Source organism: Canis aureus, chromosome 5 (assembly GCF_053574225.1).
Source record: "Canis aureus isolate CA01 chromosome 5, VMU_Caureus_v.1.0, whole genome shotgun sequence".
Lineage (NCBI taxonomy): Eukaryota > Metazoa > Chordata > Mammalia > Carnivora > Canidae > Canis > Canis aureus.
This window is the reverse complement of record NC_135615.1, coordinates 21,539,032-21,564,889: the sequence shown is the minus strand read 5'-3', so window position 1 is coordinate 21,564,889 and position 25,858 is coordinate 21,539,032. Positions and strand designations below refer to the sequence as shown.

Below are 25,858 nucleotides of genomic sequence, written 5' to 3'. Positions count from 1 at the left end.
TTTTTGAAGAGTCTCTACTTTCCCCATTGAAATGACTTGTGCTTTTGTAGATAATCAACACATGTCTACATGTATGGAGATATTATGGACTCTGTTCATCAATATTTATCTGTTACTGTGGCCATATGATACAGCCTAGATTAATATACAGAATAATTAATATTGGTGACCCTTTTGAAGTAATGTACTGAGATTCCTTCACCTTATTTTACTTTTTTTTACTTTATTTTACTATTTTAAGAGTTTCTTTACTAGCCTATGTTTTTCATATTTCTATATAAATTATAGAATTGGTTGGATAATTCTTTTAAAAATCCTGCTAGAATTTTGAGTAGAGCTGTGTTGAATCCAAAAATCAATTAGAGGAGAATAGATATCTTAACAAGATGTATAATCAATTTGGTTTGTTTCTTTATTATTTAGATTTTTCATTTCTATGAGCAATGATTTTAGTTTTCTATTTAAAGATCTACCATATGTTTTGCTGGATTAATTCCAAGGTATGACTTTTTAAAATGCTATTGTAACAATATTTTTTAATATTTCATCTTTCAATTATTTGTTGCTATTATACAGAAATACATCTGATTTTATATATTGATCTTGCATCCTGAAATCTTGCTGAATTCTTTATATTGTACATGATCATACTGTCTGCTCATTTTGACAGTTTCATTCCTTTTCAATATTTACGAAATTAAAAATTTTTTCTTTCTTTAATAAACTGGCTAGAATATTTACTACATTGTTATAAAAAGTGGTAAAAGTGAACAGTTTTGCTTTATTCCAATCATAAGGGTTTATTATTTCCCTATTAATATGATTGTAGGAATACAGGAATACAGGTGTTTTTTCTTTAAATCAATAAGGAGTGTTGACTTTTGTCAAACACTTTACTATATCTAGTGAAGTGATCATTTGATTTTTTTCCTCTTTCATTCTATTAATGTACTGAATTATACCAATTGATTTTTAAATGTGAAACCAACCTTGCATTCCTGTGAGGGATACTACACTTAGTCAAAATATATTATCTTTTTCATATGTTGCCAGGCTAGATGTATCAATATTTTACTGATTTTTGTGTTCATGATCATGAGGTATATTTGCCTGTAAATCTATTTTTGGAATGTTTTTATTAGATTTTATTTTTCTGGCTTTATAAGATGAGTTGGGGAAAATTTTTGCCTCCTCTATTTCCTGAAAGTTTGTATAGGATTTATATTATTTCTTCTTAACGTTTCAAAATATTTTATTTATGTATTTGAGAGAGAGAGAGAGAGAGAGAGAGTGAGAGAGCCTGGGGAGGTAGGGGCAGAGGGAGTAACAGACCAGCCGCCGGGTGGGGAGCCCAATGTGGGCTCCATCCTAGGACCGTGGGATCATGACCTGAGCCAAAGGCTGATACTTAACTGATTGAGCTACCCAGGTGCCCCTGATACTTCTTTAAATGTATGAAAGAATTCAGCACTGAAGCCATCATAGGCTGGAGCTTTTTTGTGTATATGTGAGAAAGTTTATGGCGACATAAACATTCTTTCATAAATATGGGTTACTTAATTTTAAAAATGCATCTTGGGTCAATTTTGATAGATTGTATTTTGGAAGAAATTATTTCATTTCATACTAGTTTTCAGGATAATTGATAAAACATTGCTTATAATATTCCATTATTGCTTTATCTGGAAATTCCTTTAAATAGTTGTATAATCTGGTATATTTTTCCCTTTTGATTCCTGATGTTGATAATTTTTGCTTTCTCTATTTTTTTTTTCCTTGATAAATCTTGCTGGAGGTTGATCAGATTTTTAAAACATTATTACAACCATATTTAACTTTATTGATAGTCTCTTTGTTAGTCTACTTCTTGCTCTATCAGTTTTCACTCTTACATTTATGTTTTCTTTCTTAGATTTAAGGTGCCCTTCATTTTTCTCAGGTTTTGGTAAAAAAGGTTGCTCAGTTTTATCTCTTGGGCTGCAAAAACTAAAAAATTTCCTGATTCCTGTTTTATTTGCTGATCTATGTTTTAGATTGAAAAATTTTACTTTATTTTTCTTTTAGCTTTTTTAATTATGCCAGCCCACTGTGTTCTGGTACCCATTCTTTCTGATTAGAAGTCAACATTATTTTAATGGTTGTGTTTATCCTCCTTACAGGTTCTTCATATGGAAACAGAGACCATTGATTTAATATAATTCTTATTGAATGGATAAGTTCTTAGAAGCAAACTTTCAGGACTAAATCATAAAATAATTTAAAAAATGACAGATTCCCAATGAGAATGAATCAATAATCAAAACCTTCCAACAAACAAAGTCCAGGACCAGATGGCCTCACTGGTGAATTCTCCCAAACATTTAAAGAATTAATAACAATACTTCTCAGACTTTTCCAAAAAATAGAAGAGGAAGTAATACTTCCAAATTCATTATATGAGGCCAGCATTGCCAGCATTGCCAGCATTGCCTCAATACCAAAACCAGACAAGAAAACTACAAGAAAATTATAGGTCTATGTTTCCAATGAACATAAATACAAAATTCCTAAACAAAATATTTACAAAGTAAATTGAACAATACATTAAAAGGATCACACACTATGATCCAGTGGGATCTATTTCAGGGATGCAAGAATTGTTCAATGTCTACAAATCAATGTGATATACCACATTACGAAAATAAATGATAAAAATTATATGGTCATCTCAATGCAGAAAGAAACATTTGACATAAATTAACATCCATTTATGATAGCAGTTCTCAACAAAATGGGTATAGAGAAAACATACCTCAATATAATAAAGGCTATACTTAGCAAAACCACAGCTATTATATTCAATGATGAAAAGCTGAAAGTTTCCCCTTTAATATCAGGAACAAGAAAAAGATGCCCACTCTCATTACTTATATTCAATATAGTATTAGGAGGCTCAACATAGTATTAGCCACAGAAACTGGATGGAAAAAAAAGAAACAAAAGGCATTCAAACAGGAAAGAAAGGAATAGAACTATTTTCAGATGACACAATATTATATATAGAAAATCCAAAGGCTACTGTTAAAATAAACATAATAAGTAAATAAATAAATAAGTTAATTAAATAATTAATTAATTCAGCAAAGTTGCAGGGTACAAATCAATTTACAAAATCTGTTACATTTCTATATAGTAATAATGAGCTACCAGGAAGAGAAATTAGAAAATAAATTAAGAAGGTAATACCACTTATAATTGCATCAAAAGAATAAAATATCTAGGAATAAATAACCAAGGAGGTAAATACTGATACATTAAAAATGAACTGAAGAAAGACACTGAAGAGAGACACAAATAAATGGAAATATATCTTGTGCTTATGGGTTGGGAGAACTAATATTGTGAAACTGTCTATAGAGCTCAAAGCATTCTATGGATTCAATGTAATCCCTATCAAAATCCCAATAGTATTTTTCACAGGATTAGAAAAAATTAATACTAATATTTATGAGGAACCACAAAAGTCCCCAAATAGCCAAAGCAATCTAGGGGGAAAAGACTAGAGGCATCATACTCCCTGATTACAAATTACATTACAAACCTATAATAATCAAAACACCATGACATTAGCATAAAAACAAATACACAAATTAATGAAACAAAATACAGAGTCCAGAAAGAAACCCATGCATATAAGGTCAATTAATTCATGACAAAGAGGCAAGAATATGCAATGGAGAAAGGACAGTCTCTTGATTAATGATGTGGAAAAAACTGGACAGCCACATGTAAAAGATTGAAAATGGACCACTATCTTACACTATACACAGAACTCAAAATAGATTAAAGAATTGAATACATAACCTGAAATAAAACCCCTAGAAAATAACCATAGGTAGTAAGCTCTTGGAGATGATTTTCTTTTGGATCTGACATCAAAAGCAAAGACAATACTAGCAAAAATAAACAATAGGGACTACATCAAACTAAATGCTTCAGCATAGCAAAGGAAACCAACAAAGTGAAAGGCAACCTCCTGAATGGGAGAAAACATTTGTAAATCATGTATCTGTTAAGGGGTAAATATCCAAAATATATAAAGAACTCATAAAACTCAATAGCAAAAAAAACAAAAAACAAAAAAAAAAAAAACAACCTCTCCCCCCCCCCAACAATCCAATTAAGAACTGGACAGAAGATCTGAAAAATATTTTTCTAAAGATCTACAGATGACCAACAGGTACATGCAAATATAGTCAACATCACTAATCACCAGGGAAATGCAAATCAAAACCACAATGAGATATCTCACCTCACACTTAGAATGGCTGGTATCAAGAAGATAAGAACTGACAAGTGGTGATGAGAATGGGGAGAAAAGGGAACCCTGTGCACTGTTAGGAAGGTAAATTGGTGAAGCCACTATGGGGAACAGTGTGGAGGCTCCTAAAAATTAAAAACAGAACTATCATATGATTCAGCGATTCCACTTCTGAGTATTTATCTGAATACGACAAAAACATTAACTTGAAAAGATACATGCAGCCCCATGCTTATTGCAGCATTATTTTTAATAGCCAAGATATGGAAACAACCTAAGTTCCAATTCAGACATGGATGGATGAATTGATGACAATGTATATCACACACGCACACACACACACACACACGCACGCACACATACATTCACAGTAGAAATACTATTCAGCCATAAAAAAGAATGAAGTCTTTGTCATTTGTGATGACACAGATTTTGAAGGCATTATACTAAGTAAAATAATTTACAGAAAGACAAATATAGTATGAACTCACTTAGATGTAAAATCTAAAGAAAAACAAAAACAAAGAAACAAGAAAACAGAACCAAGTTTATAAACACAGAGAGCAGACTGGTGGTTGCCAGAGACAGAGGTTGTTGGGTGGGAGAAATGAGTAAAGCGCACTAGTATTATTTTTTTTTAGTTTATTTTTATTTTTTTAAAAAATTTTATTTATTTCTTCATGAGAGACACACAGAGAGAGGCAGAGACACACAGGCAGAGGGAGAAACAGGCTCTCTGTGGGGAACCTGATGCAGGACTCGATCCCAGGAACCTGAGATCATGCCCTGAGCCAAAAGCAGATGCTCAACCACTGAGCCACCCAGGTGCCCCAAGGGAACTAGTCTTAAAATGAGTAAGTCATGGGGATGTATTATGCAGTTATAGTTGATAATACTGTGTTGCATATGTGAAAGTTGCTAGGAGAATAGATGTTAAAAGTTCTCATTACAAGAAAAAATGTTGTTGCCATATATAGCAATGGATGTTAACTAGACTTGTTGTGGTGATCACTTTGCAGTACATAAAAATATGAGATTCTTAGGTTGTACATCTGAAAATGATATGATGTTATATGTGATTTACACCTTAGTAAAAAATTGAAAAATTATTCTTCTCTAACACAGAGATAGACATATTCCACAAATTTTACTGATTGTTTTATCATTTAAATATTTTCTAATTTTCTTACAAATTTTTTGCTTCAGGGTTATTTATGTTTGTGGTTTGGGAATACATTTTTGTTTTTGATTTTTATGCTAATACCATTGTTACCAGAACATTGGTTGGCATGTTTTCAGTCCTTGAATATTATTGAGGGTTTCTTGTCTGAAAATACCTCTTCTTTTTTTTCCCCTAATTTTTGAACATATCTTGTGCTGTTATTAGACTTCTAGATTAAAGGTTGGCAAACTATGGCCAAATCTGGTCCTCGGTCTTTTTTGGTATGACTCATGAACTAAGAATGATTCTAATGCTTTTAAACATAAAAGGTAAAAAAAAGAAGCTATTTGTTGTGCATCAAGCATTATTATAAGTATCTTATGAGCATGACCTCATTTAGTCCTCACAATAAAGCTAAAAGATGGGTATTGCTTTTCACACTGTAAACATTGGAGGTAACACTGTTATAGTGTAGCGTTTGCTACTCGTTTCTGACTCCCTTTATCAAGTCGAGAAAATTTCTTTCTATTATGAATGAATGATGAATTCTTTTAAAATCCATCTGGCATCCATGTAGATGATTATATTAATATAGTAAATTAATTTACAAAGAGGTCTCTTTGTATTCCTGGAACAAACCGTGTTAGATTTTCATGTGCTAGTTATAATTTTGCCTTTATACATTTGCATATTTTAGGTAGGTGTATGGTAATTTTAAGCTGTCCACTTTTCATCAAATTATACTGACATCAAAGAATTAGTTGGATGATGACTCTTTATAATAAATTCATCATCTTTGGTGCCTTACACTTTGATAAACATTTTCTTTAACAATGCCTCATCAATCTCCAGATGATACGCACATTTAACATATTAACTATCTTATTCCATTCGGCTGCTTTGGCAAAATACCACAAACTGGTATTTGGAGGCTGGGAAGTCCAATATCAAGGCACCAGCATGGTTATGTTTCAATGGGGGCGTCTTCTGCGTTGCAGATTTCTTGAATCCTCACATGGTACAAGGGACCTAGGAGCTCTATGAGATTTCAGTTATAAGGCACTAATCCTATTCACCAGACTTCTACCTTCTTGATATAAATACCTCTCAAAGACCCTACCTTCTAATATCATCACTTTTAGAGTTGAGGATTTTAACATAGGAATTTAGGGAGGTCACAAATATGCAGACCACAGCATTAACAGATTGTTTAACAGATTACTCTGTGCCTTTTAAGAAAAATACTAATATTAAAACCTTGACTTCCTGATTATTACTGCATAGATTTAGGATAAATTTTTCTCCACTCGTGGAGCTCCTGATGGGGCACACTATAAGAATAGGGCACTTTCCACTACAATATTAGTAGGACAAGGACCATGTTCCTTGTGTTCTTTGTATCATCTGTTCCTGACATAGTGTGTGGCTAGTGGTAAAACTCACTAAGTATTTGTTGAATGGTTGTGGTTCCTTTGGGGAAAGGTCAGATTTTACTTCTCATTATTGACTAGATCTTACCTTGAGTGTTTCTGTGCCCCTCCTTATAATTTTCCTTTTAAATAACAAGTAAACCTAGAAGAGAAGCAAAATTCTGGTTGAGAAATTGTCTGTTGGTGAGAACACTTCCACACAACAGTTCTTTTCTGTTCTGAATACAGTATCAGTGGTGCTTATTCCTAGCTCTTCATGCTTTGATTAGAGTAACAGATATAGAATGAACCATTAGACATGTCACCTAGTAGACATCTTTGGGTGGCCTTTATTATTTAAGGCAGATTTTTTTCAACGTCAAGTCATAAGATGATAAGCTTATGGTTTTATTATTAGTTTCTCTGGAACTTAGTCTCTTTATATATGACAAAAATCTGTTACTAGTATTTTTTTGAGCCAAACAGTCTTTGCAGTCTATAAATTTAAATCTGATCTTGAATGTAATATATGCCTCCTGTAGACAGAAAAGATGTTCCTATTCACACTGGTACAGTTACTTTGGATTATGATTTTCAGTGTCATATTTTTTTAAATAAAATGTTTTAATTTTCTTTCATCTGAGCACTGCAAGCTTTATTTTTAGGATTGAAGATTTAATTCCAACAGGATATGTTTAGAACGCTCATGTACTGGCTTTTTGAAAACATTGAGTTTCATCTTATTATGAAAAGTGTAAACAGGTTATAGCTCAGAAACAGGTGCTAGAACACTAAGCTCTTTGAACTTCACAGGGATGCCTTCCAGCAGTGCACAGCAGACTGTTCACATGTGATTTCAGAAAAACATCTTTCCATCTTTTTACCCTCTTTGTTTGTTAACTGGCAGTATGGAATGTAAATGCCATTCATATGTTAAATAAAAAAGCATTACTGTCCTAATTTTGTCAACATATTTCCATAGGAAACCACATATCAACCTAAGGAAAGGAAATATTCAAAAGAAAATTTTCACAAATAAAATGTTAATTGTGATTTAGGACAAGTTTTTGTTTTCTTCTTCTTTTTGTTTAGGATTTTAACATAGGAAGGTTTATTGAGCATCTACAATGTGCCATATATTCTTCAAGGGCTAAGAGGACAATTGTGCTTATAATAGGCAAGATCCCATATCTTGAGGAACTTATATTCTGGAGGAGGGAGATGAGCAACCGACAAACCATACAACCAATCAACTAACCAAATCTTTCCAGTTAGTGATAACTGTCATGGAGAAAACCATACAACCTGTGCTAGAAAGTGGGCCAGGGATAGAAGCATAGGTGGATGTCGGGTAGGTGGAGTAAGGGCACTTTTTCGTATAACCCTGTTACTCTAAAACATTTAAAAGCTGTTTACTGATGTTCTAACATTCTACACATAAAAAATGAATATGCATTTCTAAGAAGTAAAAACATTTTACTGCATAGACAAAATAACAATATCATCATCCTTAATAAAATTAGGAATAATTCTGTACTGTCATCTAAGAGTCAATATATATTAAAATTTCCTTTGCTGTTCTTCAATTGTCCTTCACAGTTGTTTATATGAACATTATTGAATCCAGAGCCATATGTTGAATCAACTGTCACAACTTAGAACTCTCTTTGACCACAATTTCATGCCCAGGAACGTGACCTTTTGGGCACTGCCTCATATCTTCCTAATTGTGTTTTTAACTTTATAATTCATTACCTTGTATTTCCTATGACCAAGAACTTAGTTCCAAAGTTTTGGTAAGATACTACTTAAGCATTTTCAGGTAGTATGCGTCCTAACTGATGTATACTTCATACTCAAATTACATCCGGAAACATGATATCTGGTTGTCCTACCATCATTGAAACTAAAAGCTGACTACCAAATTGGGGAGAAGCCTTGTTCCTTCATTACTCAATAAACTTTCCCTTTGCAATCAAGAAATAATTTTTGAGGTGCACTTTGACACCAGGTATACACACATTTCTCAATCAACCATTTGTGCAATAGTTTTAAAATCAATTCATAATCTTTGTCTGAATACATACTTTTGTTGGACATTGCAAAATGTTGATTTTTTTCCATAATTTTAATCTTTCCTTTCATGATTGTATATTTTTTAAAAAAATAGTTTATTTACTTATTCGAGAAAGAGAGAATGTGAGCAGGGAGGGGGGGAAAGGGAGAAAGAAATTCAAGCAGACTCAGTGCTGAGTGTGGAGTCCAGTGCGGGGCTCAATCTAAGAACTCTGAGATCATGACCTGAGCCAAAAATCAAGAGTCAGATGCTGGGCAATTCTGGTGGCCCAGCAGTTTAGTGCCGCCTTCAGCCCAGGGCGTGATCCTGGAGACCCAGGATTGAGTCCCATATCAGGATCCCTGCATGGAGCCTGCTTCTCCCTCTACCTTGTTTCTGCTTCTCTCTCTGTGTGTTTCATGAATAAATAAATAAAATCTTAAAGAAAAAGAAATCACTCTCCTAAAATAAAAACTGATAAAATAGGCTTCATTAAAAAATGTTGCTCATGTAGAAAAAGCATCCTTTTCTGATAAAAACCTTTGACAGACTGAGTATAGAAGAAACATACATCAATATAATAAAGGTCATATATAACAAACCCACAGCTAATATTATACTCAAAGAGGAGAAATTGGAAATCTTTCCTCTAAGATCAAGAACAAGACAAGGATGCCTATGCTTATTCATCTTATTCAACATAGTACTGGAGGTCCTAGCCAGAGCAATTAGTCAAGACAAAAAAATAAAAGGTATCAAAATCAGAAAGGAAAAAGTAAAATTGTCACTATTTGCAAATATATGATTCTGTATATAGAAAATCCCAAAGACTACACCAAAAAACTGATGAAACTAGTAAGTGATTTCAGTAATGTTGGATATAAAATGAACATACAGAAATCTATTGCATTTCTATAAACTAATAATGAAAATAATAATGGAAGAAATAAGACTATTTTATTTACAATAGCACTGAAAACAACAAAATACCTAGGAATAAATTTAATCAAGGAAGTAAAAGATCAGTACAAGAAAGCTAAGATTTGGTTGAAAGAAAACAAAGAAGACACATGATAAATATATGTGTATATTTATAATTGTGTATTTGTGTATATTTAATAATAAATATATTTAATGATATATATTTAATAATAGAGAAGTAATGTAAATATATTTAATAATAAATATATGTGTATATTTATAATTATGTGTATAATTCAACCATTAGAAAGAATGATATCCTGCCATTGGAACAGTATGGGTAAACCTTAAACAGATAGCACTGAGTGGGATAAACCAGAGAAAGACAAGTACTGTATAATATCACTTATAAATGGAAACTAAAAAAGCCCAAGTCAAAAAATAGAATATAAGATGGTGGTTACCAGGGGATGAGAGAGGAGAAGATAGAACAGATAACTAAGGACAAATTTGTAATGAGTAGTGAAGAAGCCCTAGAGATCTAATGCAAAAATATACTGCATATAGACAACAATATTGGGTTATAATCATCAAACCTGCTGAGAGACTAGACCTAAATGATTTCAACCACTAAAAAGAAAGGATAATTATGGAATGTGACAGAGGACCTAGTTATTGCTAAAATGGCAATCACATTATAATATATAATGTATGAAATTAACAAATTGCATACCCTAATGTGCACAATATATTTCTGTAAAAATATTTTTAAAGTATAGAATAAAGTCTTGCTTGACCTAAGACTTCACTAACAAAATAGAAGCACATTTATTAAATGGACATAGGGTCAGTAAACTACCTTAGCAGACCAATTCCAGCCTACCACCTGTTTTTATAAGTAAAGTCTTATTGAAACATAGAACACAGACAAACTCATCGCTTAGGAGTGTCTCTGGCTGCTTTCCTACTCCAATACCTGAACTGAGTAAGTATTGACATACATTTTGTGTTCGCCAAAGCCTAAAATATTTGCTCTCTGCATCTTTGCAGAAAAAAAATTGCTGACCCCTCATTGGGGCCATAAAATTTAAAAGTCCAAGTAATAAGATCCTTTTGGTTTGATGTTGTTCTCACGGGTTCAATTTTTTTTTCCAAACCAAACTATACCTGGGGCTTAAGAGGAGGAATGGTGTCTTACATTTTATCTGTATTTTTTTTTATTATAATGCCTAAGCACATAGCTGAGAATAGAACAGGTATCCTGTAAATACCTGATTGGTTTGTCTACTGAAAGTGTACTTTTACAGAAGTTTTTGTTTGCTTTTAACAAAGAATATCTATTAATCTAAAGAAATAAACTGTCTAGATACATGTATATATTCAGTGCCCTGGAATAATACGTGCATACACTGAAATTATGTATTGTGAGAGAAATAGATTTTCTGTACCCTTCATGTTACATTACAGAAATAACCCTACAGTTCTACAAATTCCACAAGTTTGTCTTTCAGAAGAAACTAATTTCTTTCCCGAACTCACTGAAATAATTCAGTGTTAGTTGTAACACAACTGGTAATATGAAATGACTTTAGTCTCCTATGAACTTTCTATTCTAGAAAAGCCTCTAACTTTGTAGGAGGAAACATTAAGATCAATGTCTGTGGTTTTCAGGGACTTTTGTTCAGGCTGACAGAAAAAAAATCCATAAGGGAATGAACAATGATAATCAGTGCTCAATAAAAATTAAAGATGACTCTTACTGGGCATAAACAGAATTTACTAAAGGGACAGCAGCTATGATCCACTTGAAACAACCCATTTTACCTTCCTTATATGTAGAGTGACTACCGGATTTATACAATTAATTTTACTAAAATTCAATGCAATGAAAGGCTGTACCTTTTTGCAATGGGAATGTTATAAGAGCTTGGGTTCATCTGTACAGGCTCTTCTATGCCTAGAGGCTTGTATTTCTTGTCATCGTGCTTGGCTAAATTGGCAGCCAATCATCCATGGATAGACATTTAGGTTGTTTCCATATCTTGGCTATTGTGAAAGTTCTACAATGAACATATGACCATAGAGGTATTAATAACTCTTTGAGATCTTGAATTTAATTCTTTTGGAAAAAATATTCAGAAGTGGCATTGCTGAATCATTCAACAGTTCTATTTTTAACTTGTTTGAGGAACTGACATACTGGTTTTCACATTGGCTGTATTATTTTGCATTCCTGCCAACAGTATACGAGGGTCCAATATACCCACATCTTCACCAATACTTATCTTTTGCTATTTTGATTATCCTGTATTGTATACTTAAAATTTGTGAAGAGGGTAGAACTCATGTTAAGTGTTCTTATCACAACAAAGTAAGATAAAGTGACAGCCAAAAGTGGGTGAGTATCACTGTGATAGTACTTGTTTTACATGTGTATTACAATTAATGTTTGGCTCTATTCAAATCAGTTTAGCTTCAGTTTTTGAAATAGTGAAATCTGTGTGGCACTAAAATCTATTAAATGAATACAATTTCTGTACAATGAGCAAATTATTTCTTGTGCTATTGTTCATAAATAATGGAGCATTGTGAAATGAATATTAAAGAAATATACCTATTAAAATAATGCACCATGTGCCCAAGTTTATGCAGTCAGGATTTACTATAACTGTAAATTATTTCACAATTGACTGCAGTATTCTATAAATTTAACTTGTGGATAATTTAGCAAGCAGCCCATCAACAAAACAAAGTAGAAGCACTAAGTTGTTTCACCTACTCTCCCTAAGTTAGAATTATAAACCACATTTTGCCATGGTAAAAACTTTTGTAGACTTTCTGATATAATTGATAACTCTAAACATTCATGTAAAATTAAACCTTAGTGCTATGAATATCTGTATGCATTCACATATATGTACATGTGTATATGCGTGTGTTTGTGTTTACGTACATATATATGCATATCATGTAAAAAACTCTTAGACTACAAAGAGGATTTATTTTCCTTTTTTAAAATGTGGTTTATAAGTCTGAAACCTTAGAAACCCAAAATGGATCAGGGTTTTTGTGCCCTGGGACTATAGCTCGTGGGTTAGTTCCATTTTGATGAAATCTGTCATTGATAAAAGAGAGTTCAAGCTTCTCTAAACCAATTAAAATGTTTTTGCCTCAGGAGGTAAATAAAAGCACATGATAGAACTAAAGCAGAGTGGAGAGTGGTAATCAGTATAGTAGTTCAGTATTGAACAATATTGAACACCATAACAATAACACCTAATAAATCATTCTGAAAGGTACATTGGATATATTTTTTTCAAGGACAAATAAAGTATACTCATGAGGATCAAAAGAATGCCTGTGTTATTTTTATGGTCTATTTTAGAAAGTATTGACTCTTTTTTATAAAGTAAACTTTAAATTCCTTTAATATAGGAAACATTCTTCAAAATATTTGAAATCTGTCATATTATGTTTAGATACATTATTAATTGAGATGCAAATCAATTAAGAGCCTTATGTAAATCTGTTTGGAAGCCCTATTTAAGTAATTCAAAAGTCTTTATGTTAAAAAAATTATAGTAGTTTTTATCACAAGACTTTTCAGTGTTTAATGCAAAGCATAGGTATTATTAATTTCTCTTTTAAGAATATGTTTTTCATTTAATTCGAGAAACTGGAGCTACTAGAATTATTTGTATAATAAAATTAACACTAATGCTTTGCTTTTGCCTTTTCTTACTGCTTTTTTTGGTAAGAATTTTCTAAATATCTATGGCATAATAATTACAATGCCACAATTAGAAGATAATGACTGAGGATATGAACATAGTGATTTTTAAGAAAAATATTGGCCCATCCATCCATTCATCCATCCATCCATCCATCCATCCACCCATCCATTGTTTTTTCCATTTATGCATTCTTCCATTTATCCATTCTTCCATCTATCCATCCATCCAATATTTTTGAGTCCTTCCTGTGACAGCATTTATATTTTTCTGGCAAATGACTTTAATAACAGAAATAGAAAATGAAGTCCACAGTACTTTCGAAGAAAGAAAACACGTGGTACAAATGTTAATTTATTTCATGTGTGTGGGAAACACTTACTTGAAAGCAATTCTTTTAACCAGATACTAAGATACTTAGCATTGTCATTTAAAGAAAACTAGTTAAAACCTTAGTAGCAGTTTTCTCTCACAGATTTTTATAAATATTTTGATTTGAATAATTTGATAGAAAACTGGCTTTGTAACTTGGTTTAGTCATGTAATTTCACTTGCATTTCTATTTCAGTAAATTGTATATGTGTGCTCTGATAATCACCCATTTTTATATCAGGATGAGCTATTTTTTTCTCACTGATTCATAAGAGTACACTGCATATTAAAGAAACTAAGCCTTATCTTTCACACTGCAAATAGGTAAAATTCATTTATCATAATTTCATATATACATCAGTTTAATTTTTTATGTGGTCAAATTTATTAAAATTTATAATAAATGGCTATTTATTATTATTAATAGCCATCTTTTATTGTTATTTTTGGTATGCTTAGAAAATATTTCCCCACAATATACAGATATTCATGTGTATCTTATTCTAATAAAATAATTTCAACTTTTACATTTTACTATTTGGTTTCCTGGAAATAATGCCATTTTTTTTATGCCAGGTAGGGGGCACTCTTTATTTTTTATAATTTGATCATCCAACTGTCCAAAGTGTGAGAGACAATTAGATTTATAGAAAAATTGCAAAAATAGTACAGTATGTATACTCCACATTGTTTCCTCAATAATTTGCATAGATGGTGTATGAACCAACACATTATTATCTTACATTATTATATATTATTACATATCTTTTAAAGAAATTATCCTATTAATTTCAGTTCATAAGAAGTGTTTGTTTTTAAAAATAGGAATGTATTTCAACTTTTATCTATTGCTTTTCAACATCTTTAGGTTATTATATTTATATATTATATTATATAACATCTTATTATATTTATCCACTTGTTTAATTATATTAGATTTCATAATTTTAAAATTTCTTTGCATTATCAGACTATTCTTTCCTGACCAGGGGACATGTGCATATATATGTGTGTGTATGTGTGTGTGCATGTAAATACATATATACCTTCATTTAATTTGCTAACATTTTACTTAAGTTTTTGTATGTTTATTCACAGGTAATATTTATTTGTTTCTACCTTTATCTGTTGATTTTTTTCAGCAAGATGTCTTAGTCAATTTGGGCTGTTAGAACATAATACCACAGACTGGCTTACAAACAACAGAAATTTATTTCTTAAAATTATGGAGGCTGGGAAGTCCAAGGTCAAGTCACCTGCAGATTCAGTGTCTGATGAAGACCCGGTTCCTGGTTATAAAAGTCCACCAAAAGGGTTTTAGGAAGATGGCAGAGTAGGAGGATCCAAAGTTCATCTCATCCCATGGACAGACCAAGATAAACAGCTGCATTTACCTAACTAACTCTGAAACTGACCTGAAGAATGGCAAAATAGAATTTCCACAATCATAGAGTGAAGGCCACAGGGAAAAAGGGGAGGAATGGTGGTGATGCAATTGGGATCCAAACTCCCTGTGAAACTAGTCACAAACTAGAGGGATCCCATAAGCACAGAGATGCAAGAAGATCAGACCCCACACCAGATATCCCTAGCACTGGGGTCTTGTACTGCAAAGACAAGTTCCCATAACATGTGGCTTTAAAAACCACTGGGGCTTTTTCCTAGAAGCTTTAAAAGTCAGCAGGGCTTAACTCTGGGAAAGTTGAAGGGTGATAGGAAACTGAGTCCCTGACCTTAGAGAGCCAGCAAACTAAATAACTCAGCTGGGGTACAGCACAGAAACTGCAGTATGAAAAATGTCTGCAGTATTTGTGAAGGTTTATAGATTGACTAATCTTAGTACCTTTGCCAGAAGGGCAGGGATCTGTAGGAGATTTCTCTGAGATCAAAAGTGCTGACAGGCACCATTTCTCTTCTTTTTCCCCAGCCTAGATAGCCAGATGTTTGAGAGAACCAGCGCTAACATTCTTCATCTATCTTGCTAGCACTGTGTGCCCTGCTCCAGTGTTCCCTTCCAAACCTGCCCCATCCAACCCACCCACCTTGGCAAACATCAATCCCAAGTGGTTCCTGCCCTGCTATACCCAGCAGGAGGGTGCGTGCAGCTCACAGAGTGGACAATGCTAGAATGCCTGGATCTGGTGACAGGGGAGACTACACTAGAGGAAACACAAGGCCTCTACCACACAAGGCCACTACATTTAAGACAAGACATAGATGACCCACCTAACACATAGAAACAGACACAGAGAGTTAGACCAAATGAGAAGACAGAGACACATGTCCCAAATGAAAGAACAAGAGAGGATCACAGTAGAAAAGCTAAATGAAACACAGATAAGGAATATATCTTGGGCAGCCTGGGTGGCTCAGTGGTTTAGTGCCGCCTTCAGCCTAGGGTGCGATCCTGGAGACCTGGGATCAAGTCCCACATCGCGCTCCCTGAATAGAGCTTGCTTCTCCCTCTACCTGTGTCTCTGCCTCTCTCTTTCTCTCTGTTTCTCATGAATAAATAAATAAAATCTTTTTTTAAAAAAGGAATATACTTGATAAAAATTCAAAGCAGTGGTCATAAAGATACTCTCCAGACTTGAATAAAAGGTGAATGAACTTAGTGAGAATTTCAACAAAGAGATAGAAAATACAAATTAAAATTCCAGTCAAAGCTGAAAAATTCAATAACTTAAATAAAAAATATTTCAGTTGTTGAGGGAATCAATACCAGATTAGAGGATGCAGAGGAACAGATCAACAATCTGCAAGACATGGTAGAGGAAAACAACGAAGGTGAAAAGGAAAGGAAAAAATAATTACTTACTTAATTAATTAATTTATTTATATTGAAGTTCAATTTGCCAACATATAACACCCAGTGCTCATCCCATCAAGTGCCTTCCTCAGTGCCCATCAGCCAGTTACCCCATCCACTTGCCTGCCTCCCCTTCCAGTAGCCTTCATTCATTTAGGAAAAAAAGAATTAAAAAAATGAGAATACATCAAGGAAACTCTGTGACATTATCAAACATAATAATATCCACATTATAGGCATCCCAGAATAAGAGAGAGAGAATAAGGAAGAAAACTTATTTGAAGAAATAATAGATGAAAACATTCATAACTGGGGAAGGAAAGAGACATCCAGGTCCAGGAAGCACAGAAAGCCCCAAACAAGATGAACTAAGGAGGTCCATGTCATGACACATAATAATAATAATTGACATATGACAATAATAACTACAATGTCACAAATTAAAGATAAAGAGAGAATTTTTAAAATAGCAAGAGAGAAGCAAAAAGTTACATACAGGGGGAGAAATGCTATCAGTTGAAAATTTGCAGTCCAGAAGGGAATGGCATGATATATTCAAAGAGCTGTAGGAAGAAAATCCCTACAACCAAGAATATCTACTTGGCAATGTTGTCATTCAGAATTGAAAGAGAGATAGTTTTCCAGACAAACAAGAGTTAAAGAAGTTCATCAACACAAACACAGGCTAACAAGAAATGTTAAACGTAATTCTTTGGAAAGAAAAGGCCATTACTAGAAGTAAGAAAAATATTAAAGGAAAAAATTTCATAGGTAAAAGCAAACATATACTAAAGGTAGTAGATGAATCACTTATGAAGCCATTACAGAGGTTAAAACATAAAAGTGCTTAAGTCAATTATATCTATAAAAATTAACCAAGAGATACACAAAGTAAATGTAAAATATGGCATTATATACATAAAACATGGAGGAGGAGTAAAAATTTAGTGCTTTTAGAATATGTTCAAACTTAAGGGATCATCAACTTAATACTGACAGCTATATACATATGCTATATATGAATACCAAAGTAACTACAAGTAAAAAACCTATAATAGACACATGAAAATAAAAAGTGAGGAATCTAAGCATAAACACTAAAGAAAGCCATTAGACTACAGGGAAGAGAATAAGAGAAGAAGAAGGATACAGAGAAGGATTATCAAAAAAAGCAGACAACAAATGAAATGCAAATAACTACACATCTAACTTAATTACTTTAAAAGTAGATCGACTAAATGCTCTAATAAAAAGACATAGAGTAACACAGTGAATAAAAAAACCAAAACCTATTTATATACTGCCTGTAAAGCGCTCACTTTGGACCTGAAGACACATGCACACTGAAAGTGAAGGGATGGAAAAACATGTACCGTGAGAGTGGAAGTGGAAAAAAAAAAAGCCAGGATAGCAAAAATACACTTTAGAACAAAGACAGTAGCAGGACACAAACAAGAACATTATATAATGATAAATACACACAACAAAGGAGGGAGACATAAAGACAATATTAATAGACATAAAGGGAGAAATTGACAGCAATACAATAATAGAATTTAATACCTCACAATTATCAATAGACAGATCATTCAGACAGAAAATCAACACGGAAATAGTGGCTTTGAATGACACATTAGACCAGAGGTCACCTAACAGATATATACAGAAGCATCCATACAAAAAGAAGAGAAAACACATTCTTTTCAAGTGTGCATGAGACATTACCTAGGATAGATCACACATTAGGCCACAAAACAAGTCTCGATAAATTTGAGAAGATCGAAACCAAATCAAGTGTCTTTTCTGGCTATAACACTATGAAACTAGAAATCAATTATAAGAAAAAAACTGAAAAAAAAAAAAAAACCCAAATCCAAGCACATGGAGAAAATGGAAGCTAAATAACATGTTACTAATCAACCATGCTACTAATCAACCAACAGCATGCTACTAATCAACCAATGGGTCATGAAGGTACCAGAGAGGAAATTTAAAAATATATGGCAACAAATGAAAATGAAAACATAATTGTAGGGATCCCTGGGTGATGCAGCGGATTGGCACCTGCCTTTGGCCCAGGGCGCGATCCGGGAGACCCGGAATCGAATCCCACATCAGGCTCCCGGTGCATGGAGCCTGCTTCTCCCTCTGCCTGTGTCTCTGCCTCTCTCTCTCTCTCTCTCTCTCTCTCTCTATGTGTGACTATCATAAATAAATAAAAAATAAAAAAATAAAGAAAACACAATTGTACAAAATCTTTGGGACACAGCAAAAGTAGTTCTAAGAGGGAAGTTTATAGCAACACAGATCTACCTCAAGGAACAAGAAAAATCTGAAATAAACAACCTAAGCTCAAATCTAAGGGATCTTGTAAAAGAAGAACAAAGCCCAATATTAGAAGGAAAGAAATAATAAAAATTGCCAGAAAAATAAATGAAATAGAGACAAAAAAAATAGAAAAGATGAATAAAACAAAAGCTGGTTTGGAACACCTGGGTAGCTCAGCAGGTGAGTGTCTGCCTTTGGTCCAGTGCATGATCCTGGAGTCCTGGGATCGAATCCCACATCAGGCTCCATGCATGGAGCCTGCTTTTCCCTCTGCCTATGTCTCTGTCTCTTTCTCTCTCTGTGTCTCTCATGAATAAATAAATAAAATCTTTTAAAAAAAAGAGCTGATTCCTTGAAAAGATAAACAAAATTGATAAGTCTTTAGCAAGACTCAAGATAAAAAGAGAGGATTCAAATAAATCAAATGAGAAATAAAGGAGAAATAACCAGCACCAAAGAATACAAAAACTTATGAGATTATCATGAAAAATTGTGCCAACAAATTGGACAAACTATAAGAAATGAATAAATTCCTAGAAACATATACTTTTCCTAAAATGAATTAGGAAGAAATAGGCAATTTGAACTGATGAACCACAAAGAAACTGAATCAGTAGTCAGAATCTCCCAACAAACAACAGTCCAGGATGAGATGGCTTCATGGGTGAATTCTACCAAACATTTAAAGAAGACTTAGTATTTGCAAACTACTCCGAAAAATAGGAGAGAAAGCAAAATCTCCAAATTCATTCTATGAGACCAGCATTACTCTGAATCCAAAACCAGACAGACATTACAAAAAAAAGAGAGAACTACAGGCCAATGAACATAGACTACTACTACATTAGGACTACCCCAAAATAAAGCTTTTGCATAGCAAAGGAATCCATTAACAAGACAAAAAAGCACACTAATTAGTGGGAGAAAGTATTTGAAAATGATATATCTGATAAAGGGGTTAATATCCAAGATATATAAAGAACCTGTAAAATTAAAAAAAAAAGACCTAGTAAAAAATTGGCAGAGGACCTGAATAGATGCTTTTTCAAAGAAGTCACAGATGACCAATAGAAACATGAGAAGATGCTCATCATCAGGGAAATACAAATCAAAACCACAAGAAGATATCACCATGCACCTCTCAGAATGGCTAAAATCAAAAAGAGAAGAAATAACTATTAACAAGGATGTAGAGAAAAATGAACCCTTGTGCACTGTTGATGGGAAAGCGAATTGGTGCAGCAACTGTAGAAAACAATATGAAGTTTCCTCAAAAACTTAAAAATAGAAATGCAATATAGATTCAATGATTCCACTACTGGGTATATACCTGGAGAAGAGTGACAACACCAATTCAAAAAGATATGAACCCCTTTTCTACATTATTTACAATAGTCAAGATATGGAAGTAACCCGAGTGTCCATTGCTACATGAATGGATAAAGATATGGGGTGTATTTGTGTGTGCATGTGTGTGTCTACCCACACACACTACACATACACATATATAAGGAATGGAATATTAGTCATAAAAAGGAATGAAATCTTACCTATTGCAACAACATGGGTGTAGCTAGAAAGTACTATGCTAAGTGAAATAAGTCAGATGGAGAAAGACAAATACCATATGATTTCATTTATATATGGAATAAAAAACAAATTAATAAACAAAAAAAACCCCCAAAAGATTCTTAAATTCAGATAATCCATTATTGCCAGAGGAAAGGTGGATGGTTGTATGGGCATTATATGTAAAGGAGATATAGAGGTACAAACTTCCAGTTATAAAGTTAATAAGATAAAAAGTACTGAATAGGAAATATAATGAATAATGTGCTAATATTGTAGGGTGAGCACAATAGTGTAGAGAATTGTTGAATCACTATGCTGTATACTTGAAGCTAATGTGGCATAGTACATCAATTATATTCCAATTTAAGAAAACAATCAGAAAAGCATATGAAGATAATAGCTGTATTTCAACATTTTGACTTGTGCAATATCTGGTACACAATAATTGTTTAATAAAAGATTTTTGCTTGTTTTTCTATTAAATTTTAGTTCCAATATAGTTAAAATACAGTGTTACATTAGTTTCAGGTGTACAATATAGTAATTCAACAATTCTAGACATCATTACTCAGTGTTCATCATGTTAAATGTACTCTTAATCCCCTTCACCTGTTTCACCCATCCCTCACTCACATCCCTGGGATATGCTTTATTTTAAATGAGTACCCTCAGTTAAAGTTATTTTTTTAACAAGAACATTTTTTACTTGAGGCATACTTCAGAATACATGGTTCTAAAAGATGTATATAAATTATTCCATGCAAGAAAAATAGAATACATATTTTCTTCAAATACACACAGAAGAATCCCCTCGTTAAATCACCTAAAGAGAGACATAACAAATATTACAAATTTAAAGAGCCTGAAATCATACCAAATATATTTTCTAACCACAATAGTACAAAACTCAAGATCAACAATAAAACAAAGCTGGAAAATCTATAATGTAAATATTAAATATTTAATACATAAATATTAAACAACACACTACTGCACAAGTAATGGGCCAAATAAGAAATCAAATGTCAAATCAAAATATGTCTAAAACAAAAGAAAAAGAAAACAAACACAATATTCCAAAACCTATGGGATGTAGCAGAGGCAGATGTTAGAATGAAATTTATGCTATAAATGCCATATAAAGAAAAAAGTTTAAGTAAACATCACTACACCACAAAGAACTTCTAAAAGAAGAAAGCTGAAATTTAGTAGAGAAGGGAAAGTCAGAAATAAAAAAATGGAAACCAGAATAAACAATAACATAACATTGAAAGTAATGACTATTTTTTTCTAAATATATAAACAAAATTGGCAAAGTTTTAACTGCATTAACTAAGAAAAATGTACAGGAAAATCAAAATGAGAAATGGAAGTGAAAACAGCACAACAGATGACTACAGAAATACAGTGTGATAACAGATTACTATAAACGATTATATATTAACAAATCAGATCACTTAGAAAAAACTGATAATTTTTCTGTTAGAAAAAAAACCATATAATTCCTAAAAATGCACAAGTTACCAAGATTGAATCATCAGTCCTGAATCCAAGAAGTAGGAAATCTTCTTTGCAGCAAGAATGAAAATTGAATTAACAATAAAGAATTTCCCAGCATGGAAAAGTCCAGGACCACATGGTTTCACTGGTCAATTCCACCATTTAAAAAAATAATGACAATCTTTATCAAAATCTTACAAATAATGGAATAGAGGAGACATATTCAAAATCATTCCATGAGGCCAGTTCTACCCTAATACCAAAGCAGTATAAAAACAATAAAAGAACAAAACGTCTACATTGTCCAATGTAAGTATTAATACTCAGACTTTCTTTTGACATCATTTATGTGATAAATGTTTTCCACCCCCTTACTTTCAATCTGCAGGTGTCTTTACGTCTAAAATGAGTCTGCTGTAGACAGGATATAGATGGGTCTCATTTTTTAAAATACATTCTGACACCCTGTGTGTTTTGATTGGAGTGTTTAGTCCACTTACATTCAGAGTAATTATTGATAGATATGCATTTATTGCCATTTTATTAATTGTTTTGTCATCATTTCTGGAGATTTTCTCTGAACCTTTCTTGTCTTTGTCACTTTTGTCTCTCCTTTGCACTCAGCGTCCCCTATAACATTTCTTGCAGAGCTTGTTTAGTGGTTATGAACTCCACAGTTTTTGTTTGGGAAACTCTTTCTCTCTTTCTATAGTTTTGCTATAGAGCAAAACTTCCAGAGCCTGGGGGCTGGGTCCCTAGGTATTCTTGACTGCAGATTTTTCTCGTGCTGACGTTGAATGTATCATGCCACTCCCTCCAGCTTGTGAAGCTCCTGTTAAGAAATCTCCAGCTAGCCTTAAGGGTTTTCCCTTGTAAGTTAAGAATTTCTTTTGTCTGGCTGCTTTTAAGATTTTTTATCACTATATTGCAAAATTAATTACACTATGACTTGGTGTTGGCCTGCTTTTGTTGATTTTGATGGGAATTCTCTGTACCTCCTGGATCTGAATATCTGTTTTATTCCCAGATTAAGGAAGTTTTCTGCTATTATTTCTTTTTTTTTTTTTTAAATTTTTTTAATTTTTATTTATTTATGATAGTCACACGCAGAGAGAGAGAGAGAGAGAGAGAGAGAGAGGCAGAGACATAGGCAGAGGGAGAAGCAGGCTCCATGCACCGTGAGCCCGACGTGGGATTCGATCCCAGGTCTCCAGGATCGCACCCTGGGCCAAAGGCAGGTGCCAAACCACTGCGCCACCCAGGGATCCCACTGCTATTATTTCTTAAACTAAGTTTTCTGCTCCCTTTTCTCTCTCTTCGGGAACTCGTATTATATAAACTTTACTATGTTTGATGGAGTCACTGAGTTCCTTAGGTCTATTCCTGTGTTACACAATTCTTCTCTCTTTTGTTCATCTTCATTATTTTCCATTATTTTATCTTCTAGGTCACTAATTTGTTTCTCTTCTTTTTCTAGCCTGCTCTTCATTGCATCAAACCTGTTTCCAATCTCATTTATTGCAGTCTTCATCTCTGATTAATTCTTTTTTAACTCTTTTATCTCTGTGGTGAGGGTCTCACCAACGTCTTCTTTTCTCGAGCTCAATGAGTATCCTCATGGTTGGTGCTTTAAACTCTCCATCAGGCATATTACTTATATCTATTTCATTTAGATCTCTGACCATGGCTTTATTTTCTTTCATTTGGAACAAATTCCTCCATTTTGTCTAAGTTCCTGCCTTCCTCTCTATGTTAGAAAAGCCAGTTATGTTTCCTGCTCTTGAAAGTAATGGCTTTATGAAGAAGAGGTTGTGTAGTGCCTAGGGCTGATGCTTCAGGGAGTGTCTCTGGTACGTGCTGCATGTGCTCTGCTGTTGTGTTTGACTACACTTCTTTGGGCCAGTCATCTGCAGAGGTGCTTCTTGCCTTCTGTAGGCAGTATTTAGTCCCTGGCCTGGGTGTGGCAAGTTTTAACTAGGTGTGCCCTGGTCTGCTTGCAAAATGAGACCTGACACCAACTCCACCAGAACTGAGGCCCTACTGAACTCTTTGGTTAGGAGACATGGTGTAGGCAGGGGTTTGTGCTGGTCTTTTTGGGGCAGGGCCCACCATTCTGGGACTGAGGCAAGATTGACTGAAAAGGGCAGTCCTGCCAGAGCCTGGGGGCTGGGTCCCTAGGTATTTAGGATGATTTGATAGTTATCTAGTTGTGTTCATAGCTAGATAAATCTAGGGACCTTCTACTCTCTTGCCCTCTTAGGTTCTTCTAAATGTTTGCCAAATGAAAAAAAAAAAAAAGTCCATCTTCTTTGTGTGTCTTCATGTGGCAAAGTAGGGTAGGGAACTTTCTGGGGTTTCTAAGATCACTAATCCTACTTATTAGGGCTCTACCCTAATGATCTAATCACCTACAAAAGGCCCCACCTCCAATTATAATCACATTGGGGATAAGATTTCAACATATGAATTTTGGGAGAACATTTTTAGTCTATAGCACAAGGTTATTCTTATTTTTTTAAGATTTTTTTTTTTTATCTGACAGAGAGAGAGAGAGAGAGAACAAGCAGGGGGAGGGGCAAAGGGAGAGGGAGAACCAGACTCCCCACTCTATAGGGAGCCTGACAGGGGACTCAATCCCAGGATCCTGGGATCATGACCTGAGCCAAAGGCAGATGCTTAACTGACTGAGCCATGCAGGCACTCCAAAGTTATTCTTATTTTGGCAAAGAAATTGTAATGCTCTTCATCTTTTCTATGTTACTATGAAGTCCTCACTCCTCTGTTTAAGAATTCCATATCCTACCCCTAAATCCAACATTCACATTTTTAAACCTAGATCTTTGCTAATGTTTAATAGTACATGCAGAACTCAGCTGCCTTAAATGTTATTCTGTCCTTAAACACCTAGAATATCTAATCTTGCCTCAGCCTAACTTGTAATACCAGGTCAAGCTGTACCTGTGAATTTCAAGTCCAACCCTATTTCTAGGGTTACCTGAGGCCTGGATGAAGACCTCGTGGTTGGCATTTGTCTGCTGACTCTTGGTAGCCTGTGTTTGCTTATTGGTACCTGAGTAGCCAACATCTGCTGAGGCCGATATTGTGTCCAGCACACTGGCTGAGCTCCTTGCTGCTTCCAGAGGCTGGCTGTTTGCTAAGGACTTTGATATAGCTTAAGGAAGGTCAGTCACACTCATGAGTCATAGATTTATGGTCTGGCACATGCTCCTGTACACTGTGGACAAAACCACCACAAGATTCAGTGACCTCAAAATGTGAAAGTCCATAGTACTGTACTGAAGACATGAAAAACAGAACCACTACTGTAAAAAATCAAACACAGGCCCAAAACGCCTCCACAAACTGTCAAGGTCATGTGCTCAACTAACGTCCAAAAATGAAGCTGCATTCCATAGCCCAGTTTGGCCTATCCATATTGTTACTTTAGTTCCTGTATTCAAATCTTTACTTCTAATGAGTCCCTGCCTAAGGCAGTAGATTTTAAAGCTACTACAAGATAAATTTCCTATCCCCCTTTCCAAACTTCCCCATCAAGGGGAAGGCCTGATTCTCTAAATCTAAAGGGTTAGACAAGATAGCATAACATAGACAAGACTTCCTGTGGGCAGGTGGGACCATTTTAACTGGGAAAGGGATAATGAGTGAAGCACAAGAGGGGAGGGTTTCCTGTGACTGAC

The 25,858-nt window shown here is 33.9% G+C and overlaps 1 long non-coding RNA gene across 4 annotated transcripts in view; it reads right to left on the bottom strand.

The window, feature by feature from the left end:
* Positions 1 to 5,010: 5,010 nt before the first annotated feature.
* The window catches only part of LOC144313794 (uncharacterized), a 466,610-nt gene continuing 445,762 nt past the window's right edge, over positions 5,011 to 25,858 (bottom strand). For all 4 annotated transcript variants that reach the window (XR_013379422.1, XR_013379421.1, XR_013379420.1 and 1 more), the window contains one exon: positions 5,011 to 7,034. This is a non-coding gene — a long non-coding RNA (uncharacterized LOC144313794). The remainder of the gene's footprint in view (positions 7,035 to 25,858) is intronic.